This window comes from Acartia tonsa, chromosome 11 (assembly GCF_053477335.1).
Source record: "Acartia tonsa isolate MP-2025a chromosome 11, ASM5347733v1, whole genome shotgun sequence".
Classification (NCBI taxonomy): domain Eukaryota; kingdom Metazoa; phylum Arthropoda; class Copepoda; order Calanoida; family Acartiidae; genus Acartia; species Acartia tonsa.
Window position 1 is genome coordinate 4,760,555 of NC_137270.1, and position 12,526 is coordinate 4,773,080.

At 33.5% G+C, this 12,526-nt stretch overlaps 1 protein-coding gene across 1 annotated transcript in view; it reads left to right on the top strand.

The window, feature by feature from the left end:
- Positions 1 to 12,526, top strand: part of LOC145332071 (uncharacterized) — a 93,156-nt gene that overhangs the window by 65,732 nt on the left and 14,898 nt on the right. The gene's annotated exons all lie outside the window — the stretch shown is intronic.

Here is a 12,526-nt window from a genome sequence, read left to right on the forward strand (position 1 = left end):
TTTACAATATAGGTGATTGGAAGGTTTTTAACTGTTTTAAGGAAAATCCCCCCCCCCCTCCCTAACCTCAAGTGCCCCTAGTTATAAAACTTACGTACGTTCACGGTCTACAAGGTTTCTGTAACCAAGGAGCGGGGTTAATTTGTATGACCTTAGTGTAAGTACGTGACAATTATTGGAACTTTAGACCTAGTTTAGCGGCAGCAAAGCTACTCCAGCTATGGATCATGTTGGTCTTTAAGTCATCAAGAATAAAGAGGACAATGGGATGTTTACTGTTTATTACACTAGTCTCCAAAGTGTAAATAATATCATTTTCTTATAAGTTGGCTTAACAACTTTGGGGACTTTAATTTAGAACGGTTGCTTTTATAAGTTGAGTGACTGAACGTTTCACCCACTAATTGTAGTCTACAGAAGAGAGAATTTGGAATGTACATCAATTTATAGCTATTGTCCATTCCCTTTAGATCCCTGTTAAGTCGTACCCAAAGGATGCTGTACGTATTGGTGCAAAAAATGGGGACAATTTTTAAATTGATTTGACGGGGCTGTTTATTTACGTCACAAGTGAGGGGAAAGAAAAGGGAAGGAGGAAAGAAACCCCCTAGAAAAGAGATGGGGGTATGACGTCACACGCCAAAACAATTTGAAATTTGTCCCCATTTTTGCACCAATACGTACAGCATCACCCAAAGTTTAAAAAGCACATTATCTCATTTCCTTAACTTAAAAACATTGGTGGCTTCTATTAAAATTTGATTGGTAGGTACAATAAGCATATTCATCCAAATTTCGTTAGCTTGATATTGTTGCGCCACATAGGGACATTATTGTTCTTGGTTTTTACTTATACACTTCTAAATGGGGTCGAAATAAAAAGTTAATTGAAAATATTCATCACCTAAAATTTTAAAAGCTCATCCCATTTTTTAGTAGTACAGCTAAAAGTGTAACTTTGGCAGTTCTAATTTAATGGCTATTCGTCAAGTTAGTAGGTTTTGGTTTGTCTTTGTATTTACTATCTACAAATGTTTTTTTTAACAGATACTCAAGGTTTTTGACAGCTACATATATCAATTAACTAGAGTTGGCTCGATATAACTATCTCACTATTGGCTAGTTTTCTATGAGTACATATCTATTTCTCAATAAATCAATTTTCCTCCCCCGCCATAAATATCTAAAAACAGAAGTAAAAATTTAATAATTTAAATGATTTTAGAAAGATTTTTTCAATTAGATTTTTTTTTCACATTACCATCACCAAAGGGTTGATATGTTTCAAATTTTAGTTTTAATACTTGAACACACAAAAGTGTCGCCACAATCGAATTCATTTAAAACAGAGTTTTCTTAAATTTACTATATTAAAAATTTAAATTTTCTTTTTTTATGATTAGAAATTAAATACTTCAATATAATGTTAATAGCAACATGAAATGAAAAAAATGAATTTATTTTTAATAAAGTAAAATAATGGGTCTCATCGTTTAGGCCAATGAGAGTTTATTAAGGATTTTTGGAGCACTATGAGTTTTAAACATTTATTCCTTGGAAAACTTGAGCTCATTTATAGACATTTATTTCCTATATAGATCTGACATGGAACTTGAAGCAATAAAGCAGGCTGTTTTGTAAATGTTAAAAATTGGAAGAATCTATAAAATAAAAGTAATCGCAAATATACTTAGTAAATAACTTATAATGCCATTTTCGACTTGAGTTTGTGTTGTATTTAAAATTAGTAAATAAACAAAAAAAAACAATACTTTCAAACTTCTTAGCAAATATACCTTACAGATTACAACATCTAACAACAAATCAGACGGACAAGAATGGTTATTTCTTTTATCGTATTATAAACGGCTTTCCGCGGATATAGAATGTACAATTATAAGATTAAAACCAGGTTTTTAGCCCCGAGGTGCCGAAGGCTTTCCGCGGATATAGAATGTACAATTATAAGATTAAAACCAGTTTTTTAGCCCCGAGGTGCCGAAGGCACGGGATAAAAAAACTGGTTTTTAATCTTATTATTGTACAGTTTTATATTCGTAGAAAGCTGGATATAAAACGATGCTAGACATAGTTTTTAGGTATGGATGAGAACCGGTTTCTATCCACCGGATTCGAATGAATACGAGAAAACATTTTATTCCGTGATGCCTAATTTATAGAAATCAATGTTACATCCGACGAAGCCCAATCTGTCCTACTTTTGAGCAAGACGATTCCTATATGACGTCATATAAAGGAAAGAGAAAAAGGGAAGGGGGGGGGGAAGAAAATCTCTTCAAAAGAGATGGGAGAAAAGGGAATCGTCTTGCTCAAAAGTGGGACAGATTGGGCTTCGTCTTACATCCTATTGTATAAAGTACTAAAGTTTTTCTTCTGAAGCTTAAGATTTCAATAGATACTAAATTGATTGAGTTCTCCTTTTTAGGGAGGCTTCATATAGGTCCCGAGATGGTTTAGGCTTTTTAATCTTAGCTTTTAACTTTGGTATCATTTTAAACTATTTTCTCGTATTCATTCGAATCTGGTGGATAGGAACCGGTTCTCATTCATACGAAAAAACTATGTCTAGCATCGTATTATATCCAGCTTTTTACGAATATAAAAATGTACAATCATAAGATTGTACATTCTATATCCGCGGAAGGCCGTTTATAATACGATGCGAGAAATAACTATTACTGCCCAATTCCTCAATCTTGAGTCTTAAATACAGCCACTAGCAGAATATCAAAAGAGGACTACGTAAAAAAGATGTCAAAATATCTATAAAAAATCTTCAGGATAGCTAACAATCGATTAACAATTCTAACATGCCTAACTAGCGAACTGGAGCTTTTTGTTACGGATTGACATAAGAACTAGGGTTGGGCCGGATACTTTTTTGGCCGTATACCGGATATCCGGTTCTGGCCGGATATCTGGCCAACCTTCGATATATGGCAAATTACCGGATACCCGGCCGGATATCCGGCGTCAAAAATCAGCCGGATATCCAGTAACCGGATAGTTTTAATATCCGGTATCCGGCTGGATATTGAAAATGGCCGGATATCCGGCAAAACCTGATATCCGGCCCAACCCTATTAAGAACCAAACTAAATTGTAAAAATCTTTGCTTTGTACTTGTGTTAATGACTTAAAACATAAAATGAAGATTCTCATAATTTTTACTTTTCTGAAAGAAAAACAAATGAATGAAACCAAGGATGGTAACGTTCAATGCGCATCAATTAAATGTACATATATATATTATTATATAAAAGTAACAGGATGTCTAGTAAGTGTGTGTAGCTTGAAATCTATTTAACCTCAATGGTTTTACTTTACTGTGAAGCATCTCATAGATCCCGAAGGCCCGGGCTAACAAAATAGGGATCAAACCATTAATCTTTATTTAATTTTAAATTGAAATTTATCTACGATACATGATTTTTTCGTATTATCCAATGTAAATTAACCGAATTGGTGGCTTTACTGGAATCTAAATTGTAGAGTAACTTTGTATCTAAAAAATCTGTGCGATGTTCTTAAGAAAGGGATAAAATTATTATAAATAAAAATTAAATTTTTTTATTCAACAAAATAGTTTCATAAATTGACTGAACAATAATAATTATTGTTAATTTTTAAGTAAAATTATGTACTTATAAAATTTTTAAAAATATCGCTGTTTTAAGAAATACAATCTTTTTCTCGCTTAAACTTTTTTTTCACATATACTTTATTACCAAAATAAAACATGATGTTTTTACACTTGTGCATATATATATTATATTTACAAAAGCAAAAATTAATATCTTTGTATTGGTGCGCAACATCAATAATTTGGGCAGGGGGGATGCCTTGGCCCAAAACAACTTGGCACAACTCATTACCAAGCACAGTTAGGAATTCCAGACAAAGGTCGTGCAATCAAAGAGTTGATTGTCTGTTGGGCGTTACTTAACCCAATACCCTGGATGTTTGGTCAGAAAAGTTCAGGCAGAACCCGCCGAGATAATGATTTATTAGACTGCTTAAATTTATCAAAATGGCCGCAACATTAAATGTAATAGTTATTTTTCGTATCGTATTATAAACGGCTTTCCGCGGATATAGAGTGTACAATTATAAGATTAAAACCAGTTTTTTTAGCCGGTGCCCTCGGCACCTCGGGGCTTAAAAAACTTATGATTTTACATTTCTATATTCGTAGAAAACTGGATATAATACGATGCTAGACATAGTTTTTTCGTATGGATGAGAACCGGTTCCTATCCACCGGATTCGAATGAATACAAGAAAATAAATTCGTATAATTTTTTTGGTGAACCTTTGAAAGGACCAGAATTTACAAGACAGCAGTACAGGGATCTTAAGGGATAAGACAATTGAGGATAAATTGATATAAATCCTTAATAATGATATATGACAAAGACCCTTCTGTAGATTAAAATCATTGGTGGAAAAGTTTCACGCTTAACATTTGTACAACTTCTTTAAGATTTAATGAAAGTACCCAAAGTGTTAAAGCTATTGGTAGAAATCGTGTTTATAAAAACTTTGGGTACCAGTGTAATTTACAGTCTATTGTACTCCCCTTACCTGCAGTAATATAACAACATGTATAACATAACGCTACATAGTCGGGTTTATGCAGGGAGGGAGGGGACATTGGACTAAAAAATAAACTGGTACCCAAATTTGCACGACCACTTTAGCTAAAATAAAACGTTGAGTTCTTATATATAATTTTAATTTTTAGTTCCAAAATAGTTGTTTAAAAATTTCAACAAATTATTTTAATCTACAGAAGAGGTAGTTTTGCCTATAATCATTGGGTTCCACATCAATTTATCGTCCAATTTCCTATTCTTTATGATCCCTGGATTTAAGAGAGTTTTAACAAAGACGATTAAGTTCATTTTTATAAAAATCATAAAGTTAAAATAAAAATGATTTTTTTTGTAGTGTGGATCATGTCGTTTTTTTCTTTTTTTTCTTTGGCTTATGCTCGTTGAAAATGGCCTAAATCCTGCTAAGTGTAGGTTTTTATCTGGGAGGGATGGATAATTGGACTGTAAAGTATGCTGTTAACCAAACTTGGATAATCACATTATCTCATTCGTTGGCCTGAATACTTCATATTTAGAATAATTTAACATAGCATCCACACTTTTCTATGAATAACAGATCTATAGTATAGATGTATATACAAACAACTACCTCCCTTCCTTTTTCAAAGCCATCTATTCGTCTGCTTCTAAATTATTTTCTGCTACTTGGCTGTGTTAATATAGGCGACACCATTGGTTGAATTTTAATGACCCAATAAAAAGGTTGCACAAGGCGGTTGCGATGGGAATATACAGTTATTTTACACTTTCTCCCTCTAGTGTTTTACTCTAATCTATGAATAATTTTATTTATTATTATTATTAATTTATTATTTATTGTTACATCTATTGAAATCCCTGAGGTCCATAGATCCAGAAGTTTTAGAGATCATAAGTTCTTATTGTATAGTACGTTGAATTATAAGTGTTGAATTAATAGTTGGTTTACAACACTGTTTTGTGTGCTTTTACTTGATTGGTCGATTCCAAACCTCCCTTTTTGCTTTCCTAGAGCCAAATTACAAAAAACCGACTTGATAAATAGAAAATATCATATCTTCTATGCATTTTATTTTGCAATTATGTACATAATTTGTTTAAATGCTATTACAGAGAAAGAGACAATTTAGACATAAAAAAGTTGGAAATTATATGAAATATTAAAAATTTATGATTGCCCTTAAAGTGCCTAACAAAACACAGAACTTGACTCCTGCAGGGCAGGGGCGTCCAAGCTTTTATTTTTTTTTTTGGGGGGGGGGGGGGTGCTAATTTGAATTTTATGAAATATTTTGTATTAAAAATGCGCGCGAAGCTCGCAAAAATTTTTTTTGTTAGGGATTTTTTTTTTTTTTGGGGGGGGTATATACCCGCCAAAATTGTTTTTTTTTTTTTGAGTAAATACCCCCTCTTAAATGGTTAAGGGTTGCCTACGGCACGTAAATTTTATATGAGAAAAAATTTTGGGGGTCCCTACGGCACCACCAAATTCGTTTGGTGGAAGCTAATCCCCTTTTCACCCCCCCTCCCCTTGGACGTCTTTGCTGCAGGGGGCCCTAAACCTGCGGCCACATACCTGCGATAATATAACGCTGAGGAAATACCCTTTTCCAAATATAACCTGACTTAGCCTAAAGAAAAAACAAATATAAAATAGAATTTTAATGGGGAGAAATTTGTTTTATTTTTTCAACCAACTTTTTTCTCCTATAATAACACATTGTATTTCATTCTTTAGGTAAGTTCAAATTGAAATTATGAAAATCTCTAAGGAAAAGCAAGTGTAACTAAGGTACAAAACGGTGCCTGTTTATGTTCCGAGCATTCCACCCACTAACATATGGTATTTAAAATTATGTAAAGCGTAGAATTAGATGGTATTTTTTTATCCTCTCTAGTATGACACAGTTTGACCCAGGCTAGAACCCCCCTGCCATTAAGCAGGCTTTCTACTGCAATTGACATAAAAAGTCTAGATAACCAATGACCAATAGGAGCGCAGTGTAGGATCATTCACCCATATTTTCAGCTAAAAATGTAGACATTATAGATCATTTTTCATTTGATCCTTAAGTTAGCTAAAAATTTTTAAGGTAAAGTTTGTTTGGGCAAAGTATATCGTCCATAAATTTTGCCTCCCAAATAACTTTATTAAATCATATAATAGAACTAAATCTAAAAAAATCTTACTATAGTCTCCGGTGCATTGTGTCCGATTAGCCTTCTATGGTTATTAATCTATTACTATCCCAAACCACACTATTGTTTTATATTATAAAATATTTAGTTCTTCAGAATAAATATCCCTACACAATTCATACTTTAGTTAAAAGTCCTTTGACATCAAAAGAAATGTTAACTAACAAAAAAAAAGGAATGCGTAATTAGGTAGATAGAGAGTTAGGGGGGGTGGTGCTTATTGTCAAAGATATTGTAAAGAGGAGGTTTAGCTTTTTGAATTGTGGTTTTCCCCTCATCAAGACTGCTATAACAGGGTTAAGTTTGTTTCTTTTAACTTTAAGACAATTCTATTATAAAAAGTATTTAGGTTTTTCTGTCTGAAGCGTAAGATTTGGATCTACACTTTGGGATACTTTATATAGGTCCCGTGATGGTTTAAGGCTATTCTACATATTTTTTAGATAAAAGTATTGGGATTTTATGCTATTTTTCTGACCATCCTTTCCCCTTCGAATGCGGAGTCCCTAGATAACTCAGGGCGGAACTACTAGCTTAGTATAATATGCACCTAAAGTGACAAATCTTTACCAGGAATCCCCCTTTTTAAATCATCTTAAATTTTTTTTAACACATGTTGCACCTGTTTTAAGCAAGGGAATAATCATACTACCTTATAAAATATTCCAAAGCACTAAATTTAGGAAAAATAACATGTTTTCATAATATATATAGAATATGTGAAAAAAAAGAAGGGAAAAATTGTCGTCTTATAAATTTGCAAATATTTTTGCAATTATTGGTCAGTTCGTTCATCCATTAGGAGGGAAGGAATTGGGCAAAGGTTGTTGATGGGGAGTATCGTTAGTTTAGCCAGCTGGGTAGTATCACTTTATCAAAGTACTAGCGGTTGCGGCCCTAGCTTCTAGGGATATTCGAAGGGATATGAAACAGCAAAAAATAGCTTAAAAACATACAACGCTCTTTTGTGTTATAAAAAGCCTAAAACCTGGTACATAAAAGAAGCTGCACTCTAAAGGAGAACCATATCGGTTTAGCGACATCATTCGCTACAGACAAAAAAAGCTTACTACTTTATGAAAAAGGATATGAAAATCTGATTCAACATCTATGTAGTTATATATGGATTTCTTGAACCCTCTTTTTAAAAGCATCCAACTACGCCCTTTGTGTATTACTAACTGTGTGTCGTTGTTTGTCTCATTAAGAAGTGATTTATATTTCCCTTTCATAAAACATCCCTCAAACATTACCCAAAGACGGGGATAATATATCAGATAACTATTTGTCCATTTGTCCGCAGTGAAAAAGTTCATTTTACTCGCAGCAAAGCAACTCTACATGATTAAAGTATATCCGTATGCCTTTAAATTGCTATTTACCAAAAGTTTATCTAAACATATATAAGAATATATATAAAGATAATATGATAATTTAAAAAATGACTGGACCTATAGAAAGCTTTCCTAAATTGTGAACTAAATAGGCTATCAAGATCTTGGCTTTTAAACTAAACAACCTAATTACATACAGCTCACAAGTGGATAGCATCTAGAAACTAGAATACAAAAGGTTAGAAGGGATTTGGGGGAAAACAAATAGCCTTAAATCCCCCAGATACTTAAATTTAAAACAAAAAGCCTTAAACCTGTCTTAAAGGACAGACAAAAAAAGTCTTACTACTTTATGTAATAGAATATAACACATGTTAATTTAAATTGTATCCTATCATTTAAAAAATTAAATTTTTCACATAACAAAGCTTTTTTTTTTTTGGGGGGGGGGTAAAATGGCCCCCCCGAATCTTTTACCCCGGGGGGTTAATTACCCCCTCTGAAACTGTTGGCAGGGGTAAATTTTGTTTACCCCCCCCCAAAATTTACCCCCGGGGTAAAAATTTTTGGGGGGGTAATTTAAATTTTATTAAATATTTAGTATTAAATTAATTATTTTGGGGTGGGTATTGTTTGGGGAGGGGGGGGGGGATAATCCCCACTTCCCCCCCCCCCTTGGACCTCTATGGAAGTGGGTACCATTTTGAACAATTGTGTTCGAAAGCTTTAAGGAACTGAAGAAAGAAGACAAAATTTTAAATTTTTACATTAGCGGGGTGTTGAAATCCTCTTTTGCACGCCCATATAAAAATACCAGGGTTTGTAAAGGTAAAGCTAATTCTTTCTCAGCTTATTAAATTTGGAAATTGCTAGAACCAACAAATCAATATTTGATAAAAGTACTCAAAATTTTTGAGCAAATGAATGAGACCACCAAAATAATTTAGTTCCCAATGTTCATTAAAATTACAAAATTTGGATCTACTGCAGTTCACGGTAAAATATTGCTGGTAACGAATATTGCTGAAAATCTAGGAATTTTAAAGGCTACTAGCTGCCAAACGGCTGAACGTACAAATCATACCCGCACACCATTTTAAGCGGTATAAGAAGGCCTACAAATAATCTGGAATAGCCTAGATCTAATGATGCACAGGGAAAGCTTTACTGAAGAAAAAGCGCGTAAAATAGGCCTTTTTCGCGCATTTCTCTGCACTGCGAGATAATTATGCATTATTGATCTATGGCTATTCCAGATTATTTGTAGGCCTTCTTATGCCGCTTAAAACAGTGTTCGGGCATGATGTGTACGTTCAGCCGTTTGGCAGCTAGCTGCCTTTTAAATTCATAGATTTTTAGCAATATTCGTTATTAGCAATATTTTACCGTGAACTGCAGTAGATCCCCAAATTTGCTTATATACTATTTACATCTAATAAAGAAATCTTGTTATTGCTGCGTTACTTATAAACTTATACATATGTAGTTTATTCAATGTACTTAATATTACTTGGATCCTAAACCAGAATATAATGTATATGTAACGAACTGACCAATAAATAATGTGTACATTAGCAACCTGAATGGACGACAATTTTCCCCTGTAATAATATCTAAGTAAATCTATATCCATTATGCATTAGTACTAGGTACTTGTTTTTAGGCATATTCTGTTTGAATATATGTAGATCTGTTAAAATATGAATCTACAAGCAGAATAATTTTAATATGATTCAAATTAGGTTTTTGATTAATAGGCTCATTCATAGAGGGGTATAAAGAAAATATAATTTGCTTTCAAAAATTATCCTTTCTAAATTATCAAGTCCGTAATTGAAAAACATGTCTTATTTCATGTAAAATGTAAAAATCATATTATTTTCATTTACTTAGCTGCATTAAAGAAGGGCAAAAATAATGTATTATAAACTAGAATAGTTCATTTTCGGCTCGTATTATAGACAGCTTTTCGCGGATAGTAAAATGAAAAAAAGATTAAAATCTTCGGCCCAAATTATTGTAATTTTAATAATTTTGATAATTGTCTGTAAAACGATGCTATGCATGATTTTTCAATATACCTGAGATCCGGTTCTAATCCAGCGGATATTAATCAGTTTCGAGGTCATACTGGAAAAAATTTCAATTAAACTTGCATTTTGTAGAAATGAAAATTGAGAAAAATCTTAATCATTGTCATATCCTTTTAACCCTGTTATCAAAAAAGTAATACGATTTAGGCTTTTTACTTCAATTTAACAAGATTAAATGCAAATAGTAGAACAGCTTCTTTTTACGTAGGGCTTGCAATATTAGATGTTTTTTATTACTTTGAATCAAAATTATTATTAATTTGTAAGTGTTTATGCAAAGTCATATGACATATCCTATTTAGTAGTAAGCTTTTGTCTGTATGTAGCGAAGGAGCTAGCTAACTGCTGAACCGATATGGTTCTCTTATTCGGAGAAGTTTTATATAGGTCCAAGGAAAAGTTTACAACTATTTTAGTGCAGGGTATCTCCATCATCCCAGTGAATTTTGATTGTCTGGTTTATTTAGTTGAGTGTCCAAACGTTTCAACCACTAATTGTAATCTAAAGAAGAGGTAATTTTATGTATCACCATTGGGGATGTAAATTTATTTATCGGTCATTATCTTATCCCTTCAGATCCCTGGAAAAGTAGTTGAGGGGGGGGGGGTAAGTAAACCTCCCAGCCAGTAATGTGCACGCAAACGTTCAAAGGCAAACAAATGAGGCAAAAACCATTTTGTTTTGACTTATTGTGATGCCTTTTAAATTATACATATATCTGTGAAAAAAAGTATAGTTAGTTCGTTTTTTATTTATTTTGAGGACGTCTTCTTGCGTTTAGCAATCTAACAAGCCCTTCGAAAAAATCTCTAACCCTCAATTTTTCTTTCTTTTAAAAACTTAAATTGAAACTGGGGGGGGGGGGAGTCGAATTCCCCCTCCCACCTCAAGTGCCCCTAGAGCCGCTAGTAAACCGAAAACAAAGTATAACTTTTTCTCGTATTCATTCGAATCCGGTGGACAGGAACCGGTTCTCATCAATACGAAAAAACTATGTCTAGCATCGTATTATAAACCGCTTTCTACGAATATAGAAATGTACAATCATTAGATTAAAACCATTTTTTTAGCCCGTGCCTTCGGCACCTCGGGGCTAAAAAACTGGTTTTAATCTAGTGATTGTACATACTATATCCACGGAAAGCGGTTTATAATACGATGAAAGAAATAACTATTCCTTTATCTCTGGTTGAAATATGAATAAAGATAGAATGGGTTTTTACCAAAGACAACTTGGATGATTGAACGTTTTTAAGAGGACGCTCTTGTATTACAACTAGCGGCTAAGTTCCTAGCAGCCTCTTGGGGCACCTAATAGAAGGGGAGGAAGTCAACTATCCACTTTCAATTTTAGGTAATTTTTACAGGCAGTAATTTTAGCCAATAGGAAGAAAGTAGGGGAATAGTCCCTTTCGTAACATCGCCCCATGGGACGATTCGTCGTATTTTTGAAATGGCTTTTTATATGTTATTTTAGGTTAGGTTAGGTTATATTGGGTTAGGTGATTGCCCCACAGGGTTAGGTAATTGGCCCCGCAGGTTTAGAGCCCCCCGCAGGGGCTAGAAATAGGAGAAAAGCTACTGTTAAAAATACGAAGAATCGCCACATAAGGTGCGATGTTACGAAAGGGACCATACCTGAAAGTAGTACCCTTCCAAAATTCTATTAAACAATTACATGACCCATTCGAAGCTTTACTCTAAAAATGAACCCTACCGGTTCAGCGTTTACCGATATCTTTTGCTACACACGTCTCTCTGAAACTGAAACCATATCAGACCTTACTAAAAGCTGGACTGACATGGTTTATATCTATTGTGGGGTATGGTTCCTCCACCATTTTAATAGAAATCGCCCCTGGACAAATTTTCCACCTTTTGAAAGTTTCCTGAAAATAAGCATTTAACAAATTGATGTATGTAGACTCGTAGAGTGTCCCTTTTTTCCCTAACAAAAAGAAGGCACACTAATCAAATGAATACATTTTACATACACATAATTATAATGTTTATATTACACCCAGGGAGGGAGAGGACATTTGTCTATAAATTAAACTAATACCCAAAGTTTTTAACCAATTTATCTTATTCGTTGACTCGGAAACTTTTGGCTTTTCATTGAGTTGTGATTGGTTGGTTTCCAAAGCAGTTATGTTCAAACTTTTAAACCATTAATTCTAATCTACAGAAGGAGTAAATGTGCTGATTATTATTGGGGATATACACCAATTTATCGTCCATTGTGTTATCCCTGATTATAGCAGCACAACTAGTATACAAATC